Genomic DNA, 21,443 nt, shown 5'->3' with positions numbered 1-21,443 from the left:
TAAGATATGTCTTATTTTTCTTATTTATTTTTCCAGCACTTAGCACATGGTAAGCACTTGCTGCTGCTACGATTAATAGCTAAAATTTGTACGTTGCTTTAAATTTTTATTAATTTTATGCTTAATGTATGAGATAAAACTAACTTTCTATAACATAGTGTAATAAAAATGATTGCACATACACTAAATATGTTATATACAACTTGCTATTCTATTTAATGCAGTATATAAGTAATACAAGTATTATCAGAAAAACCTTGGGATGTAGGAGGTGTTATTCTTATTTATAGATGAGGGAACTGAGGCAAACAGCGGTTAAGTATCTGAGGCAGATTTTGAACTCAGGTCTTCTTGATCACAAGTCTAATTCTCTATCCTCCACCATGCCATTCTACTATCTCTAAATTAATAAATTTACTGCTCTTTATTTGTTCATTAATTCCATTAGGTGCTCTAACTTATGAAGGAAGAAGAATTAGAATGTTGGCTTTGCCATAAATATCATGGTGACCAACAACAACTATTTATTGAGCTTCTAAGAGATGATCCTCCCACTATGCCAGATTTTGAGGGTGGTAGGAAAGAAGTAAAAGTATCAGTGTGTATTTTAAAGAGTCATTTGGTTTTAGAAAATAGTTATATATTTCATCATTCTGTCTACTTTCATAGAGAAGGCATTATTTGGCAGAGTTGAAGTTGGGGATTCCAATCTAAGTTCTGATACTTACCTTGCCATGTGTTCCCACCAACTATTCTCTTTTCTTTTGAAAATAATGTATGAGGGGGAAAATAAAATAATGTATGGCACTACTTTAGCAGTATTGATAAATAATCAGTGACTTTATAGGCATTTCCAATGTTGAAGTTGTTTATTTGTTTTAAGATTGAACTTATGACAGAGCAGTTTTTAATAGAAGTTTGCTCAATTCTTGTATGTATATTATAGCTAATTTGTCATTGTTGTTTAATTATTTCACTTGCATTCAACTCTTCATGACCATATTTGAGGCAAAGATACTGGAATAGTTTGTAATTTCCTTCCCTGACTCATTTTACAGATGAAGAAACTGAGGTAAATAGAATTAAGTGACTTGCATAGTGTCACACAGGTATTAAATATCCAAGGCCAGAATTGAACTGAGAAAAATGAATCTTCCTAACTCCAGACCTGGAAGCATTTACTGAGTCATTTTAGAGAGTCGATTCCTCTTCCCTCTATCACTCTTTGAAAACTGCACCATTGGTCCTACCAGACATCAAGATAGACTTCTGAAGAGCCAGAAGGGAATTGCTTAGTATTATTTACTTCTAATGAATGTAAGAATTTTTTTTAATGCCATAAGAATGAGATTCAACAAAGTGATGGGCAGAAAACAATGTATCAAAAAGAGGGGTTTGTTTGTTTGTTTTTACTCTCTACATTGTCATCCTTGGAATATTTTACATTTTGATTTCTTATGACTAATGGGTGGTTAAGCAAAAATAACATGAGATCTTAAAGGCCACTGACTTAGAAATTAAAATGCCTTTAATTAAATGTAACCCATGAATTTAAGAAGCTTTCTTTATTGAGTGCTATTTCCTATTTATAGAAAATATCCTTATTTAAATCCAGGAAATGAAATACTTTGATGTTTACAGTGTTTCAAAAAATGTTTTATTCATTTATACTTCTCTAAGACTGTAGAAAAGCAAAGTTTACTTTAAAGATTATTCCAAATCACCAAAACAACCACCACAACATGTCAATATTAGCATTTGTTTAAATTTTTAAAAACATATTTAATAACATTTTAATAACACATGTATAAATACATTTATTTCTTAAATATGTAAGACAAATTAGTAAAATAAAATATGAGTTAAATTTGTAACTTAAGTTGTCTTAGTTTTATTTTAACATTAGAACTTTAGATTTCTATGCTGGGCAGATATATTTATGATTTCTTCAGAACTAGAGTTCCCCATGAGCAGGGATTCTTAACCTGGAGTGTCTCATAACTTTAACATAATTTAGAGAGAAACCTTTATTTCAATGTAATTGTTGTTGTCGTTGGTAATCCTATATATTTTAATTTATGAATTTACAAACTTGATTTTGAGAAGGGATCCATAAGCTTTACCAGACTGCTAAAGCAATCCATAACACCAGAAAAAGACATTAACTCCTTCCCATGAGGAAGAGTTAGATTGAAGATGAGACTGAATGAGAATTGGGCTAACATTATGTGTATGTACATGAAATATTAATTTTCACATAAAGTTCTGTAATTTAGACATCATGGAAAAACCTTTCCATTTGGAAGCAGACAATGAGTTCAAATCCCATATCTGCAATCTCTCTTCTAAGTTCTTCCTCTATAAAACAATAGAGTAGTATGAGATGACCCCTAAGGCTTCTTCCAGTTAGAAATCTATGTTCCTAGATAATTTAATCACTATTATTTGTCACAGCCGACTCAGATTTATTTAATAAGTCATAGGGGGTTGGAAACAGGCTTGGTATAGAGTTCCCTTTAGTGTTGATTCCAGAACCTTTGTAGATTTGGGTAATTTAACTTAGACTGACTGTTTAATCTACAAGGCCTTCTAGTCTAATTCCCTCATTTTATAGATAAGGAGACCAAGACCTAGAGAGGCTAAGTCACTTGAGAAAGATATTTGGATAATAAGTTTCTTTCTTTTCTTTTCTTTTTATTTATCTTTTATTCTTTATTTACTTTTTATTTGTTTATTTTATTTACTTCTTTATTTAGGCATTTGATTTGTTTAATAAAATAAATAATAAAATTGAAACAATTTTTTTTACATTTGTTTTTACAATGTTTTGAGTTCTAGGTTCTGTCTTATCCCCGCCCTCAAGTAAAAAACCACATGTGAAATTATACAAAATATTTCCATAAAAGTCATGTTATGAAATAAAACATAGATCTCCTAGCCTAATGAAAAAAAAATCGAGAAAGAGAGAGAGAGAGAGAGAGAATGCTTCAATCTATATTCAGACACAATCAATTCCTTCTCTGGTATGGATAGGATTTGTCATTTTCTAATCATTCCAAAACATTTTTATTACTCTGCATAAAGTACATTTCATTTATTTGAATTCATGGAGGACTTTCCAGTTTTTTTCTTTCTAAGAGCATCCTGCTTATCATTTCACAACAAATACATGCCATACTTTATTGAGTCATTCCCCAGTTGATGGGCATCCCCTCAATTTCCAATTTTTTGCCCTAAGAAAAGAGCCACTATAAATATTTTTTGAACATATAGGTCATCCCTCCCCCCCCCCTTTTAAAAATCTCTTTTAGTATTCATGCCTAGTAGTGGTGTTGTTAGGTCAAAGGATATGTATGAATTTATAGCCCTTTGGCCACAGATCATAGGTTTTGATCATTTATCAAATGAGGAATGGTTTTTATTTTTTATAAATTTGACTTAGTTCCCTCTATGTTTGAGAAATGAGGCCTCATCAGAGAAACTTGTTTCAAGATTCTTTTTTTTAGTTACTATTGCTAATTATATTTCCTCTCTCCTTTTACTCTGTCCCTCTTCAAAAATGTTCTGCTACTAACCACTCTCTTCCTCACCCTCTCTTTTACCACCCTCCTCCTTCCCTGTATCCCATTTCCCTCCTATTTTCCTGCAGGGTAAGATAGATTTTTTTACTCATAGTGTGTGAATGTTATTTCCTTTTTGAACCAGTTCTGATGAGAATAAGGTTCCCTCACTCCTCCTTTCTTTCCTCTCTTCTCTTCCATTGTAAAAGCTTTTTCTTGCCTCTTTTCTTATGGCAGATAATTTGCACCATTCTACTTCTCCCTTTCCCTTTCTCCTAATGCATTCCTCCCTCACCCCTTAATTCCATCATTTTAAAAGATATTATCCCTTCATATTCAACTCACACCTGTAGCCTCTGTCTATAAATATTCCTTATAACTGCCATAATAATAAGAAAATTCTATTGAATTACAAGTATCATCCTCCCATATAGCAATGTAATCAGATAAACCTTGATAATAAGTTTCAAAGGCAGGATTTGAAACCAAGTCCTCTAACTCCAGAGACATGCTACCTTGATGGCAGTGATTATGTATTATTCCTTTTGTCTTTGTATCCTTAGCACCAGTATAAAAACTTGCCTGTGCTAGTCACTTAATAAATGTTTATTGAATTGAGCCTAGTTTTTACTTTAAATTAATATTAATATAGATATATATGAATACACATACATATATTATATAACATTAATTTAAAACAAATATTTATTTTTCTGTATGTCAAAATGTTCTATTTTCTGGATTTAAATAACAACACATTTTTAACAGAGGTAACATTCCAATGAAAAAGCTTTTTATGGACATTGGCTATAATTAAATTAAGGCCCTTGGGTTGCTAGGTTACTGGCCCTTAAGATTTCAGATTATTCTTTTCAGTTTAACTGCTTATTATCAAAATGATCTGTGTTCTGCATATGATAGTGAGGAGAATGCATTTAATTATTTGCATGTGATTTTATATACATATATATATATTATATAGTAATATATAGTGAGGGGAAGAGACAGACAGAGAGAAGCAGAGAGAGAGAAAGAGAGAGGTAGAGAAGGGGGGAGGGGGAGGGAGAAGGAAGAAAATAGAAAGAAAGAAAGAGAAAGAGAGTATATTACTAAATTTAAAAGCTTAATACAAGAGGGTGGAGAAAGGGACCCCACATATTAATGTTTTTCATTTTCTTATGTTTATCACCTAAATTAATGTCAAGAGACTTTATTACTAGATTTTTATTTTACCTAGATCATAAATGAACCTTGATAATAAACCTTATAGTTCTGTCAAATTACCTTAATAATCCTAGAAAGTCGGTTGGTGAAAATGTCTCTTATCATAACATAATTTAGCAATGTTTTAGCACTCATTCAAAAATGAAACTTGTTAGTGTTCAGTGTTGCAAATCCCTTGTTTAAAGACAACTAAGTGATAATTAGTGAACATGACAAGAACAATTATTTAAAAGCCCAAGTGAAATGAAAATGGACATATCTTAATTCTGATAGATCTGAATTTATTTTACAATGAACTTTCTATTTAATTGAGAATGAGTTACTACTGCTATCATAACTCTAGAGATATAAGCTGTACACTCTGGACTCATTTAACATATTAGAGAATGATTTTGTCAAGTGAAGGATGTGGAAATTGAATACAGTGGGGTTTTTTTTTGTTTTGTTTTTTATATTGATAACATACAATTTTCTCAAATCAGTGACCAGCTGTGTTTTGTGAACTACTGCATAATCTCATTCCTATCAGACTAATTCTTCACTGGTGATCCAAAAGTTATTTGTTATAGTTGAAAGACCTGCAAAAGTCATTCTCAGCAAAGGTACTAGAAAATTCAATAGTAGAAAAAAATAATTAAAATTAACTTTTAGAAGGTTGGATAGTACAGAAAATAGGGATAGTATTAATGGTTTTCCACTAGTATGGGTAAAATGATAATCAAGATCATGTATTGTTTTAAGTAATATTCCCCCAAATGCTCTGAGATTTGTTTCACAGCCTGCCAAATTGAATTATTCAAAGCAAAATAATGCTCTCACACCAGTGTCTCAAGATCAATATCATATTCAAGCTTTTAAAGATGGAAAGCATAAAAGATAGTTCCAAGATAAGGATATGACACTCTTCTCATCCTACCTGTCTTTCAAGATCCACATCAAGACCCATTTTCTAATTACACACACACACACACACACACACACACACACACACACACACACACATATATATATTTTACATTTATATATATATATATATATATGTATGATGTGTGTATATATATAAATGTAAAATATGTGTGTGTGTGTGTGTGTGTGTGTGTGTGTGTGTGCCGGTATGTGTATGTATCTATGTATATGTTGGTAATGCTTTTCTTATACTTTTCCCCCAAGGGAAAAAACGGATCTGCTAGTATTTCTGTGGTGCTCTATTTTTATCAATGGCAGTACTACATTTGAACTGTGCCATCTTGCCAACATGAGGGACTGGGAATAGCACTTAAAATGATGAAGGCGGGAAAAGAAAACAGACTTGAACAAATATATACAGATGAAATCTGTGCTAGAGGCAATGCAATTAATTTCAATTTTAAACATAATTCCAAGAAGAAAGGATTGCAAAATTAGAAAAAATCAAGTACCTCAGGGAATCCTCTTTACAAACACATTATATATAGAGAGAGCATAGACACATACATACTTAACTTATACATACACATGTATACATGCACACCTATTTATAATGTACATACTAATGTGCAGCACATGTATTTGTCTTTCATTTCCAAAGAGGATCAGTAACGTTATGGATGACATCTTGACTTGTGTGTGAATTGGATTTAAATAAAGCAGAGCTGCACAAAGTTGTCAAACTCACTCTCTCATCAAAGTCCAGAGGTAAGAGAAAAGTCAAATCAGTTGACAGTGACTTGAGATCCAATGCATGACCTTGGCATCTTTGATGTCTGACCAAGTTCTAAGTACTCCACTGCTCCTGCTTCAACCACCTTCATAGTTGTGGAACAAATTGTTCTCATCTGCCTATTCCTCAAGAAGTCTTCACATGCTTAAGGCAAACATCCCTCTAATTCCCTGATGAGTTTAAGGACCATCAGTTATCCTGAACCTGGTTTAGCCAGTCTGCTGAGATGGTTTACCTGGGTGTGGCTACTGTACATGCTGCAGCTTCTTGGAGCCACAGCTGAGAGTTGGGTGAATGGTGGGTACCAAAGATAGGTGAGTAGCTTTGAAAACAGCTTGGCAAGCCCTCATGCCAAAGATGCTAGTCCTTCTGGATTACCTCATACATCCCAACTCTATAGTGTTGTAATTATGACTATATAGCCTGTAACAACCCTCCCAGAGTTTTGGTTATCTTGTGATTTCCTTGAACTTATTTTATTTTCAAGGATTTTAAGGTTATTCAAATGTTGGATGTCTCTGTAAGATGTCTTTTGAAGAGTCTGTGTAGATCATGATTTGATTGTCAATCTGTTTGCCTTGTTGTTTTTGTCCTTCATTCTTGAAAAGGACCATTATTATATTAGGGAGGTGATGCCATGACATGCAAGTGAATTGCATTTAAGTGAATGAGGTCTGTGAAGGTCACCTGCCTGACTTTCTCCTCTAGAATCATCTGGGTCCAGTGGCCAGAGATAGATCAAAACAACTGGAGGTGGCCCTGGATGAAATGGGAGACCTTGGCCTGTTTAATCTAAGATCTTAAACAGGTCACTTTGACTCAGGCCACACCCATTCAGTAATGAAGGCTAGATAACAATTGAGACAAAGAATATACTCTTCTTAGGATCTTTACTCATATTTGTAATTGGTTGTAACTTGAAGAGTCCAGTCTCTCTTCCCCCATCCCTGAGTATATCTATTGAAATAGTAATTACTATTTTTTTTTATTTAATAGCCTTTTATTTACAGGTTATATGCATGGGTAACTTTACACCGTACACCAAGATAAGGTCAAAATGGGTTCATGACCTAGGCATAAAGAATGAAATTATTAATAAATTAGAGGAACACAGGATAGTTTACCTCTCAGACCTGTGGAAGGGGAAGGTCTTTATGACCAAAGAAGAACTAGAGATCATTACTGATCACAAAATAGAAAATTTCGATTATACCAAACTGAAAAGTTTTTGTACAAACAAAACTAATGCAGACAAGATTAGAAGGGAAGCAATAAACTGGGAAAATATTTTTACAGTCAAAGGTTCTGATAAAGGCCTCATTTCCAAAATATATAGAGAATTAACTCTAATTTATAAAAAATCAAGCCATTCTCCAATTGAAAAATGGTCAGAGGATATGAACAGACAATTCTCAGATGAAGAAATTGAAACTATTTCTAGTCATATGAAAAGATGCTCCAAGTCATTACTAATCAGAGAAATGCAAATTAAGACAACTCTAAGATACCACTACACACCTGTCAGATTGGCTAAGATGACAGGAAAAATAATGATGATTGTTGGATGGGATGCGGAAAACTGGGACATTGATGCATTGTTGGTGGAGTTGTGAACGAATCCAACCATTTTGGAGAGTAGTTTGGAACTATGCTCAAAAAGTTATCAAACTGTGCATACCCTTTGATCCAGCAGTGTTACTACTGGGATTATATCCCAAAGAGATTATAAAGAAGGGAAAGGGACCTATATGTGCACGAATGTTTGTGGCAGCCCTTTTTGTAGTGGCTAAAACCTGGAAACTGAATGGATGTCCATCAGTTGGAGAATGGCTGAATAAATTGTGGTATATGAATATTATGGAATATTACTGTTCTGTAAGAAATGACCAACAGGATGATTTCAGAAAGGCCTGGAGAGACTTACAGGAACCGATGCTGAGTGAAATGAGCAGGACCAGGAGATCATTATATGCTTCAACAACAATACTAGATGATGACCAGTTCTGATGGACCAGGCCATCCTCAGCAACGAGATCAACCAAATCATTTCCAATGGAACAGTAATGAACTGAACCAGCTATGCCCAGAAAAAGAACTCTGGGAGATGACTAAAAACCATTACATTGAATTCCCAATCCCTATATTTATGCACACATGCATTTTTGATTTCCTTCTCAAGCTAATTGTACAATATTTCAGAGTCTGATTCTTTTTGTACAGCAAAATAATGTTTTGGTCATGTATACTTATTGTGTATCTAATTTATATTTTAATGTATTTAACATCTACTGGTCATCCTGCCATCTGGGGGAAGGGGTGGGGGGGTAAGAGGTAAAAAATTGGAACAAGAGGTTTGGCAATTGTTAATGCTGTAAAGTTACCCATGCATATATCCTGTAAATAAAAGGCTATTAAATTAAAAAAAACAAACAAACAAATAGGGGATTTTCCACAGAGTTCTAAAACTGCCAATAAAAAACCATGGAAAAAAAAATAAGAGAGCTAGAATGTAAAAGAACAGAGAACTAGAGCTGGAAGAGATTTTGGAGAACATCTAGTCCAACTTTCTTATTTTAGGAATGAATACATTAAGATCCAGAGTGGTCAATTTACTTGACCAAAAGTCTTCCAAATAGTTAAGTAGCAGAGGTGAAATTTGAACTCATATCCACTAAGGACAAATTTAGTGTTCTTATTCTAGTACTGTCCTCTTTCCACTATTTAAATGTTGCTTTCTTCAGGAATACTTCCTTATTTCCACCCCAAGTGATCTCTTCTTTGAAATTCCCATATCACTTTTTTCATGTTTTAAAAATACACTTGTAATTGCATATTTATTATATTTGTATTATATAATGTTTGTATACTTTGTTATTTGCATATTACATGCATAATATCGCATATTATTTGCATATTGCATATTGTATTTGCATAAGTGTGTCTCTGTGTCATGTTTAGAAACTAGGGCAAGGAATGAATTTTCTTTCACCTTGTACAAGTATACATCCCATAAAACTGTCTTGATTGAAATAATTTTGAAACAAGCAGCATTGTCATTAATAAATTATAACCAGATCAGACTTGGCCAGCTGCCCCAGATACAGATCCTATGATCTCTGAGTATCTGAGTTAGTGCTTGGTGTTCCTGTATTTATCTTGATATATTTATCTTGATATCTGATTTATCTTTGATGTTGTGTTCAAATCTTTATGAACCAATTTGAGGTTTTCTTGGCAAAGATACTAGAAAGGTTTGTCATTTCTTTCTCCTTAATAGAGTTAAGTGACTTCTCTAGGACTTGCCCACATATTTGAACTCTTACTGAGTCCAGACTTGAGTATTCTATCCATTATGCCACCTTTTCCTCACCATCCCCTTTATAGCATTATTTCAATAGAATTAACTGCTTTTTTTAAAAAACATTTCCCCAACATAACACTTGAAAGCTAATCTTGCACCTCCCTTGACACCTAGCACAATGCCTTGTAAACATAGTAAGCGCTCAATAAAAGTTTTTTTAATTAAATTATTTGGCTATATCCTATATACATGACTTTATATGAAGAATAGAAGACTGGAAATGCCTATCCCTGATCATTTATGGAGAACAGAGAGTGCAGAAAAGTAGATTGTTGACTTTAATCTAGTTTAGTCACCCTTGGGTCATAAGGCTATTTCAGGAAAACAAAGCAAAACAAAATTGTTGATTGTTTTGCTTATTTACATTTGAAGATCCCAGTGAAATCAGGTAGGAGCAAAACCATGGGAATAGTCTAATCTTTTTTTTTTTATATTTTATTTTTTTTAACATTTCAATTTCAAGCTGTTTCCCTCCCTCCAAAACCCACATCAGAGAAGGATATTTGACACAGATATCTATCTGTCTATCTATTTCTGTGTGTATAGATGGATATATATAGACCAATAGAATATAGATGAATATAGATGAATATAGATTCATAGATGAATCTAGATGAATTGATGCATATCAATATATAGATGAATATAGATGAATATAGATGAAACGATGCAATACATAATTCCTTATATAAATTCTCTCTTATAGACTTCCTTCATATAATAATGTAGACTTCTTTCATATAATATTCATATAATTCAGAACATTCACATAATTCAGAAAAGCTTGGCCATCCACATATTCTCTTTGAACAATATTGTTCAGCAGTCAATGTTCTCTTGGTTCTGCTTGTTTCAGTCTTCATTATTTAATGCAAGTCTTCCCATGTTTTCCTAAAACCAATTTGCTCATCATTTCTTACAACACAGTAGTATTCTATCACAATTATATATACCACAACTAATTTAGTCATTCACCAATTAATGGATATCCCTTCAATTTCCAGTCCTTTACCACCACAAAGAGAACTGTCATAAACATTTTCCTATTTTCCACAGTCACTTTGGAAAACAGACTTAATAGTGGTATTGCTGGTCAAAGAGTATTTATAATTTTGTAACTCTTTGGGCATAATTCCCCTCTCTCCAAAATAATTGGATCAGTTTATAATTTCACCAATAGTATATTAGTGTCCTAATTTTCCCATATCCCTTTTGATACTTGTCATTTTCCCTTCCTGTTATTTTAACAAATATGATAGGTATAAAATGGTAGCTCAAAGTTGTTTGTTTGGTTTTTTTTTTGCATTTTTGTGATTAATAATCATTTAGGACATATTTTCATATGACTATATGTAGCTTTGATATATTCCTGTAAAACTGCCTATTCATACCTTTTGAGCATTATCAATTCCAAAAATGACTCATATTCTTATCAGTTTGAAAAAGTTCTCAATAAAGTTGAGATATGAAGACATTATCTGAGAAACTCTATTAATTTTTTCCCAAATTTTCTGTTTTCCTTCTAATCTTTGACTACATGGGTTTTATTTGTGCAAAACCTTTTTAATTTGATGTAATAAAATTATTTACTTGACAACTCACACTGTTCTCCTATTTATTTATAAATTCTTTTCCTATCCATAAATTTGATAGGTGATAGGTTACTTGTTTTTCTAGTTTATTTATGATATCTTCCATTATGTCTAAGTCAGGAATCCATTTTAAACTTATTTTGGTAAATGGTGTAGGATATTGATCTATACTTAGTTTCTATCAGACTCCTTTCCAGTTTTACCAATTTGTTTTTTTAACCAGTAAATTCTTATGCTGAAAACTCAAAACTTGACATTTATTAAACACAGGGTTACTCTAATCATTTACAATTATTATTTGTATTCCATTTTATTTCTTAATACTATTTCATTAGTACTAGATTGTTATGATAATTACCACCTCATAATATAGCTTAAGATCTGATAGTGTTAGTGCTCCTTCCTTTATATTTTTCCATTAATTTGTTTGATATTCTTGACCTTTTATTTTTCCAAATTAATTTTGTTATTATTTTTTCTAGCCAAATAAAATATTTTCAGTCATTTAATTGGGATAGTGCTAATAAGTAGATTCCTAATCAACATCTTAAGAGAGTAATCAAAAGGAATGTAGAACAAATAAAGAGTGTAGGTACAGTTTTCAGATATTCAGAGTCATAGTTGGTAAGAATATAAAAACTTGGAATCTGAAAATTGGAGTTAAAAATTCTTCATACACTCACTAGCTGTATAACTCTGGGAAAATCACTTAACTTCTTTCAAACTCACTTTCTCCATCTATTAAATGGGAATAATAATATTTTTTACTTCATAGGATCATTGTTAGTGTCAAATGAGATATATGTAAAGTACTTTCTATACTTTAAAGAGTTCTTTATACATTTGAATATATGCTATTGTTATTATTATCTATTATTTTTATATTGTGAATTATTTTATAAAAATCTGATTCTGAGACTTTAAACACAGCAGGATAGTGTTGGATTGCTTCTAGTTCAAAGATATGTCATTATAGTTTTACACACTTAAGCTAAAATTATCAGAACAATTCATGACCACCTCTAATAACAATCTGCCATGAGAAAAAACCTGAATATATTGTTAAAATAATGATCTCTTCAAAAGGACAAAGTTATTAAAGAGAATGTACAAGAAAAAAGTTGATAAAACTAGATAAACCATTTTTACTCCTCTTGCTAGAGCTGTATAAGAAAATTCTTTAAAAATGCTTAAATGATATTATAATGTAGTAATATTTCTCATATGCAAAACTAGATCATGTGTAACTTCTCCTATTTTCAACAGTCAAAAACTAAAATTAAGCAAATAAGGATTTCCAGCAGGTAATTTAGATGTCACAATATCTGAGGTTTATGCACTTTATGCATTGGAAAGGCCCTCAGGCCTGCATTTAGAGTCTGTTTGCTTTTAATTTGCATACAGTTTGAATAAACTTGTTATCTAATTTTGAAGTTCCTAGCATGTAAGAAACAATAAATTAGAAAGGGAAAAAAGGCTCCTATGGACAGAGTGGAATAATTGTGTCATAGGAGGACAATAGATTAGAATTCAGAATTCCCAAGTCTCTTCCTACTGTCAAATGGGAATGTTTACATTATAGTAATGAATAAGTGAATGGAAAATAAAATAAAATAAGAAATATTTGTTATGTATGAAGCACTGGAGATACAAATACAAAAGTGAATGGCCCCTATCCTTACTTAAGGAACTTAAATTCTAATTGTGGAAATAAGACAAATGAGTGAAAGGTGACCTAGTGAGTCCTAACGTTGATATGCTCACGCATAGCAAATATACATAGTCTTTCTAGGAGCATTGGTTAAACTGATTTTATTACAGTTCCTAGAGCAGGAAGTAGACAGATATATGAAATATGTCAAAGCAGATGGCAGAATGGTCCAAGTAGATGGCTGGATGTGAAGCATGGTCAGGTCTGGGTTAGCTAGATTTTTGTGGGCTGAGTGACTTTGCATTTGTTGTTTGTCCTTCTTCTTAGAAGATGAATATGGCATCAGAGAGGAGATATCATGACATGCAAGTGAATTGGATGACAGAGCTGTGCAAAGTCCTTAGCTTCATTTTTTCCTCCAGAACTATCCTAGTCCAGTGGTAAGAAGTAGATCAATATGACTGAAGATGGCCCTACATGAAGTGGGAGACTTTGGCCTTTACAAGCTAAAGTCTTTATTTAACAGGTTTCAGTTTGATCAAGTGGGGTTTGGTCTGGTACCAACTGCTAATCATTCAGTGAGAGCCAGAGTGATCTGCATTTAAGGCATAGTCCTTAAAAAAGAAATCTAGACTGTAAACTCCAGGATATCTTGCAAGGTTTCAGTGAACAAAAAACAAATTCTTTTGGCAGAATAGCTGCAGGTAAGGGTATAATATCCTATGTTGACAGGGGGAAGAAACCTGCCCAGTGAAGAGCATCCTTAGTTCCCCAGATGAGTGTGGAGGCTGGAGGGAAGGGAGGAAGAAAGGGAAGATGGAAAGGGAAGGGGAAGGTTTCTCACCTTCCATGAAAATGAGTGAATCATTTCTTTCTATGTGCTTTATCTTATACCAGAGATAGTTTCATTTTTGGCCCAGACATTAAAACCCTTGAAGTTGAACCTTTGAGGATTCTAGGGAAGATCTAAAGTCATCAAAAAAGAAAAAGTTGTTATGTTTATGTTAAAAAAGGTATGACAGTGTGCTGCACTTTTAAAAAACATTTGCACACTCAAATAATTAAAATTAAAGTAATATTTTTTTCCTTTTTGTTTTAAAGGATAAAAAAAAATAGCTGGCCAGAATATTCATTTCCCAAGGGTTCCATAAAACCAAAACTTTATTTCTTAAAATAATATCACATTTCTATCATACTTTCCAGCTTTCCCAGAAATTCACATATAAAATCTCATTTGAGTTACACAATAATATTTTCAAGAAAACTGTGAAAGGTCAAGGAAACCAACTTCCCCACATTCAGAGGAAAAGGTAGAAAACTCTTCTCTTCCAGATAGGTAGAAAACTCTTCTCTTCTAGAAACAATAGTGCAGTTAAGTTTCATAGGTATTTTTAGAGATAGAAATACTCATGCAAATCTATTTCCTTCTTGTGGAATTTGGATAAACAACTAGTTATTATAAGATTTTGTGTGTGTGTGTGTGTGTGTATGTGTGTGTATGAATTGGAACACTATGACATTATTCCAGTCCTGAACTGCCTTACCTTTGACTACCTTTGAATACCTAAATAGGTGGGCTACTTAGCATCATTTTACAAAATTGAATCAATCTGGATACTCACACCCATTAGTAATATCTGTCCCTTTGCCTGAAGGATGGATTGAACAGCTTTTCTCCAAACCTCTCTTTAAGGAGAACATAGCCCTTGTGTAGAGTTTCCCTCTAAATCCCTACCCCATTTTTTAGTTTTTTTTGTGTGTGTTATCTTCTATTAAATTTCTTTTTCATATTTATAGCATCAGTGCTTAGCTCTTTTGTCTGGCCCATAGTAGGTACTTAATAAATGTTTGTTGACTTGATAAATAATAATTGACTGACAGTGACAAATCTATTACATATTTATATGAAACTATAATTAGTTATTTTTACTAAATAGTCTTTTAGTTTAAAATCATAAACATGGAAAGTGTTTTTCAATTGGTCTACTGTTTTTGTGTAAGTATAAGGTTTGAACTTTTTTCCTTTTTTAGTGTTTTTGGCCTGGTCTTAGACTTAGGCCAACTCTCTAAGTGATATCTCTTAATGTGTCTCCTTATCTATTTCCAACCTTTGCCAGTTCTTTCTTGCTCTGAATTTCTCATAAGAGTTTGAGTAAATGTCACCAAACAAGCTATCTAACTACATATTATAGAAAGAGGCTAGTTGAATTTAAATGACATCATCTATCTGATGAGTTTAGTGGCAGTCAAAGAGTTGTTAAAATTCCTTTATGGTCAGTGCAGGTTTTTCATGAAACCCCAAATTATTAATTGGCAAAAATAAAATTTGTTGTTGGACAGGAAGCCAGTTTGGCAAATCCTGTTAGGGAAAAAAGCAAGTGGCTTTGGCCTTCTGCAAGGTAAATGGCGGCTGACACTGAGAAGACAATGCCTTCTCAGTAAACAGAGGCAGAACAAGTGGCTTTGGTCCTTTGGCCTGGTGATCCTGCTTTGACCCTCTGCAAAGAGTAAGTTTAGAAACTGTCCTTTAAAAGGAGTCTTGAGACTTCAGGAAACCAAAGTTCCCAGGCTTAATTGATTAGTATCCAGCCCAAATCTCCTATTGGAATTAATAACACTTCAAAGGAGTGCTTTTTGACCAGGATTTCTAATTGAGTCAAAGAGTCTGATATCCCTGAAAGATAACTTCTCTGAAGGGGGAGGGGAGAGATATGCCTTCCCCAGGAGGGGCTGAGACTCCAAAAGGGAACACAGATCAAAAGGGAACACCACAGCTTCAGTAAAGGGAACAGTTTCCTTCCCCATTCATCTCCTCAAAGAAGCTACATAGTTGCCCTGCCCCCTACATTTGGTAACACATTACAAAACCAAAGGAATACCTGACTGAAGGTCGATAGACCTTCAAATTTTAGGAAACCCAATAGAGGTTACATAGTTATAAAAAGATCATGTCAAAGACCCTTTGCTGACTTTTATTTTTTCTGTATTCCTTTTTCCTTATAGTTTCTGCATGGGTCACCTTCTACAGGAAGTTTCACTGATATCTTTCATTCTTATCCCATGAGTTCCATTAATTTTTTAATATATGTCTTTAAATTTGTATTTTGATATATAGTTTCATTTATAATTTTATGTATTTTATATATTTAAAAATATTATCCTTAGAAGGACACATATCTGCCAAGAGATCCATGACATTAAAAAAAAAAAGGACAAAAAACCCTGCTATAGTTTTTAGTGTTCTTCCTTTCCTCAATTTGTCATTTATTTACCTATCATTTACATATTATATACATAATAAGTCAATCATTCAGGTGAGACAATATTACCTATGCACATACATACATACATACATATATATACACACACATACAGATGCACATATGTAGACTTGATAGTAATGTGTTTGGGGATAAATAGATGAATGCAGGATTTTTTTTCAATGGAGAGTGTAGTAGAGTTTTATATAGGTATAACTAGTGAATTCCTTTTGGCTTAAGGAAAAACAGTTTAAACTTCTTAAGGACATTTCCATGTTTGTCATGTTGTTAAAGAAAAATCAAACCAAAAGGAAAAATACCCTGAGAAAGAAAAAACAAGTAAACAACAACAGGAAAGGTGAAAATACTATGTTATGATCCAGATTCAATCCCCCTAGGGCTCTCTCTGGCTGCAGGTAGTTCTCTCCATAGCAGGTCTACTAGAATTACCCTGAACCACTTCATTGTTGAAAACAGCCAAGAGTTGATCATTATATAATCTTATTACTGTGTACAATGTTCTCCTGGTTCTGCTCATTTCACTTAGCCTCAGTTCATGCAAATTTTTCCAGGCCTTTCTGAAATTAGCCTGCTGATTGTTTCTTATAGAACAATAATATTCCATAACAGTTATTAATTGATCAGCCATTCCCCAGTTGATGGTAATTCACTAACTTTCCAGTTTCTTGCCACTACAAAAAGGCTGCTACAAACATTTTTGCACATGTGGATTCACATTCTCTTTGGAATACAGACCAGCAGTGAGACTGTTGGATCAAAAGGTATGCACAATTTGATAACCCTTTGGGTATAGTTCCTAACTAGGAAGCATAAAATTTAAATAAAATATAAAATTTTATTTGCCTTATCTTTCCAACACCAGAGGTTGTTTCATTTCTGGCCTATGTATTGAAGCACCAGTAGGTAAGCTTTGGGGATTCTGCTTTTGTGGCTATCTGCATTTTTTAGATGACACATCTATCTAGGGTCATCCTTACCCCAAAGGATTCTGGGAAGATCAATAGATTTTAGAGACATAGAATCTCAGAGTTGAAACAGGTCATTAGGAGATCATCTAGTCCTATTTCTATCTGAAGCATGGATTCCTCAACTCCCAATACAATTCTCAACAAGTAGTTTTCATTTTCCAGTTTCTATCTGAATGTACCCACTGATGAGGGCCCATGAGGCAGTCAATTTTGCTCTCTGAACACTTCTAATTAATGGAAATTTCATTATAGCAAGCTGAAACATGCTCAAATTCTACTTCATTTGTTTTAGTTTGGGGGCCAAGCAGAATTAGTTAATTTATAAGAATTAGAAAGTACCTACTATCTCTTGGCCCTGGGCACAAAGGGGATAAAAATACAAAGTGAGAGTTAAATCCTTCCTTCAGATGACAACCTTTCAAACCTGATCACAACTATTACATCTCTTCAAGGCTAAAAATCCCTAGTTCCTTCCACTGCTCCTCTTCTTCAGACGTTGCCAAGAGGGTCAAGTCTATTTTTGTACCCCGTGAGCTAAAAATGATTTTTGTATTTCTAATTAAAAGGGAAAAACTTTCATTTAAAAACATAAACAAAACAAAATATTCTTCACTACTGGGGTATGATTTTCTGATCCTTCAAGTCCATTTCTGGGGATTCATTACTGCTCTATTGAGATATACCAAAAATTAATAGATGAATCAATAGCATTCAAAAAGAAAATAGGAGTAAGGCACATATTGAGATATCACATAATGAAATCTTAATAACTGCTTCAATGTCTATGGTCTGCATTTTTTCTCAAAATATAAACATGATATTTTGGTTTGGGGTTTTTTGTTTGTTTTTGCTCATTTTTTTTGGTTGTGTCTGACTCTTTTTGACTACTTTATCGATAAGAAATCCATTTTCTTTTTTATAAACAAGGAAGCTGAGGCAAAAAAAGATTAAATGACCTGCACAGGGTCACACAGCTAGTGTCAAGCCAGATTTGAACTCAAGTCTTTTGTATTCCAAACCTAGTATTCTATTCATGATGCTATCTAGTTGTCCTAGTGATAAACATGATTTTTAAATTTTCTTCTGAATATTTGGCATGTTTCTGTTTATGTATATACATATTTTAAATGTTATATTTATGTAGTCTCAGCAACACATTTCTCTTCCTTTTATAACCAGATAACTAAAAGCAAAATGTGTTTTTTCCAGTCACTTTTCCACTAGAAATTTAGAATTAAAGCAAGAATAAAAGCAGAAATAGCTTCCAAATTTTTGTCTTCACATTGACTGTCCTTCAGTACTGGACTGTTCTTTCCCTATGCCTCTGTCTTTTATAACTTCTGTTACCTTCCAGATTCAGTTCAAATGTTACCTTCTGCAGGGAGCATTTCCTGCCTTCTTCCCTTCTCCCCAGCCACTTAACTGTTAATGCCTTCCCATCCAAGATTACTTCTTTGTAGGTATTGTATTTATCTGGTATACTTATCTGTATATAGGTATGTGTATGTGTATATGTATAAGTAAGGTATACTTACAGGTAAATAGGCTATATTCCTTATTTGAATGTAAGCCTTTTAAGATCAGGGACCATTTCACTTTTCTGATAGTTACCTTTATTGCTGGCATAATGTATGGCACATAGTGAGTTCCCGGGAAATGCTTGTTGATTGATTGTTTGAGCCAATGTGAAAAGGAGTAATGCTCATAACTGATGTAAGGAACAGGGAGTCTTTCAGCATAACTACAGGCTGTTTATTGAGCAGTAACAGCTGATACAAGGTTAGACAAGAAGGACAGGGATGGATTAAGAAAGACCTTGAAAATCAGGACAAAGATTTGGATTTGATCCAGCAAGCCATGGGAATGGATTAGACTTGAAATACAGCATTAGCTAGACTGGTGTTAGGAAAGGACAGCAATAGTCATAAGACATCCTATTGTAATGAGACACAGCCATTATTTATAAATAAACTTTCCTTTACTCATTGTCCTCCTTTGAGACCTTATGGTGATATGGAGGTGATCTTGAGCTTTTATGGGATGGGTCTATAGAGCCTGAGGTCTGACAGATTTTTGAAAGCTAGAAAGGCTTGGAGGATGAGTACAAAGTAAACCTGACTGCTTGTCCTGAGGTGGTTTTCAGATAAATGATGGAAGACACAGTCTTCTTAGTAGAGGGCTGGGTACCAAGTGAGGAATTATTTGAACCACAGCTACTCAAGTATTAGAAGATTTGCAGTCTATATTATTGGAGGGCTGTTGTTTGTTCTTCATTCTAGAACACAACCATGATATTAGGGAGATAATTCCATGATATGCAAGTAAATTACCATGGAGGGAGGAAGGTGTGTGCAAGGTCATGTGCCTTATTTTCTCCACCAGAATCATTTAGGTCCCCGCTTTAGATGGCTCTGGGTGAAGTGAGAATCCTTAGCCTTTGAGCACCTATACCAAGAAATCCAGGTCTTTTTGAAGTCGTGAAATACAACTATATAGGACTATGTAGAACTATAGAGGAATGTACAAGAAATACAAGCTTTAGTCACCTTTGATACTTTAATGGAATGTCAATGTAATACAAATTGTGGCACATCAAATTCTCTGGGGGGAAAAGCCTGTTTATAACAATACTGATTCTCTTTCTTCTTCCTTTAAAAAAGAAATCAAACAAAATTTTCATGTGAAGTAAAATAAAGTCTCATGCATTTTATAGGATACTGGATTTAGAACTGGAAGAAATCTTTCTTAGAGGTCAACTTCAATTCTCCCATTTTATAGGAAGCTGAAAACTAAATGACTTACCTAAAATCTTAAAGCTAGTAAAGATTAAAAGCAAGATCAGAATCTAAGTCTGCCCAACTCTTAAGTCTGGAACTCTAATCTAGTCTCAGCTACTCATGACAAAAGTGTTCAATCTTTTTTAACTCCCCCTCATTTAAAGAGAAATAGAAAAGGTTGTAAAGCTTTCTAAGTTTGCTTTCATCTCCATCATTGCCTTTCTCTAACTTTCTAACTGCTTCAGGTAAATTTTTCATTCTTTCTGCATTTAGGGTACTCAATCAATCCATAATCACTTAATAAATCCCTACCATGTGTTAAGTGTTGAGTCCACAAAACAAGAGACAAATAATAACCTCTGCCCTGAAGGTAATTTATAATCTAATGAAAGAGAAAATATGCAAACAAATATATACAAACAAATTTTATACACACACATGTGGTATAAATAAGAAATAATTAGTAGCATTAGAATTGGTGATATTGGGGAAGATCAATATAGCCCTCCCTGCTTGTCCCTCTCTGTCCTGGAACTTTCTTAATTCTTGTTGTTGGGTTTTTCAATCATATCTGAGTTTTTGTGACTCCCTGGGAAGGTTGGGGGAGAGTTTCTTGTCAAAGATACTGTATGAGTTTGGATTTGAGCTCATGAAGAAAGGTCTTCCCAAATTCAAGCTCAATTCTTATCCATTGTGTTATCTAGCTGTCCCTTAAATTGTTCATTTGCATCTGACTCTTCAATGTCCCCATTTCAGGTTTTCTCAGCAAAATTCTGGTGTGGTTTGCCATTTTCTTTTCTAGCTAATTTTATAGATGGGGCAAACAGGGTTAAGTGAGTTGCCTAGCATCATATAGCTAATAAATATTTGAAGCTAGAATTGAACCTAACAGGATGAGTCTTCTTGATTCCAATTCCAGGGCTTTCTCATACATACCACCTAGCATCTAAGGATTGCATTCAACTTGGGCAATGGAATGCCAACCTTTTTTTTCAATTTATTAATTTGAGGAGAGCTTAATACGTATAACAAACTGGTTAAATTCCAAATTGGTTTGTTTCAGCAAACATTTATGGATCAACTTATGGGCCCTTATGCAAGGACCTAAAACAAAGTTCAATGGCTGAAAACTTGTACTTGCTGACTCTTTTTAGAGTTTTGGGTTTTAAAATCTATCTTATAGAATTGTTGTGAACAAAGAGCTTGGGAGACTTTAAAACTTATATAAATGCCAACTTTTACCTTTTTAAAACAGTAATACCTGTGTTTTTTCTTATTCCAAACTCTATTATCAATTAAGAAATTGCCTCAAGTGGTTGATTCAATTTGG

This window comes from Sarcophilus harrisii, chromosome 4 (genome assembly GCF_902635505.1).
Source record: "Sarcophilus harrisii chromosome 4, mSarHar1.11, whole genome shotgun sequence".
NCBI lineage: Eukaryota > Metazoa > Chordata > Mammalia > Dasyuromorphia > Dasyuridae > Sarcophilus > Sarcophilus harrisii.
This window is presented reverse-complemented; position numbering follows the sequence as displayed.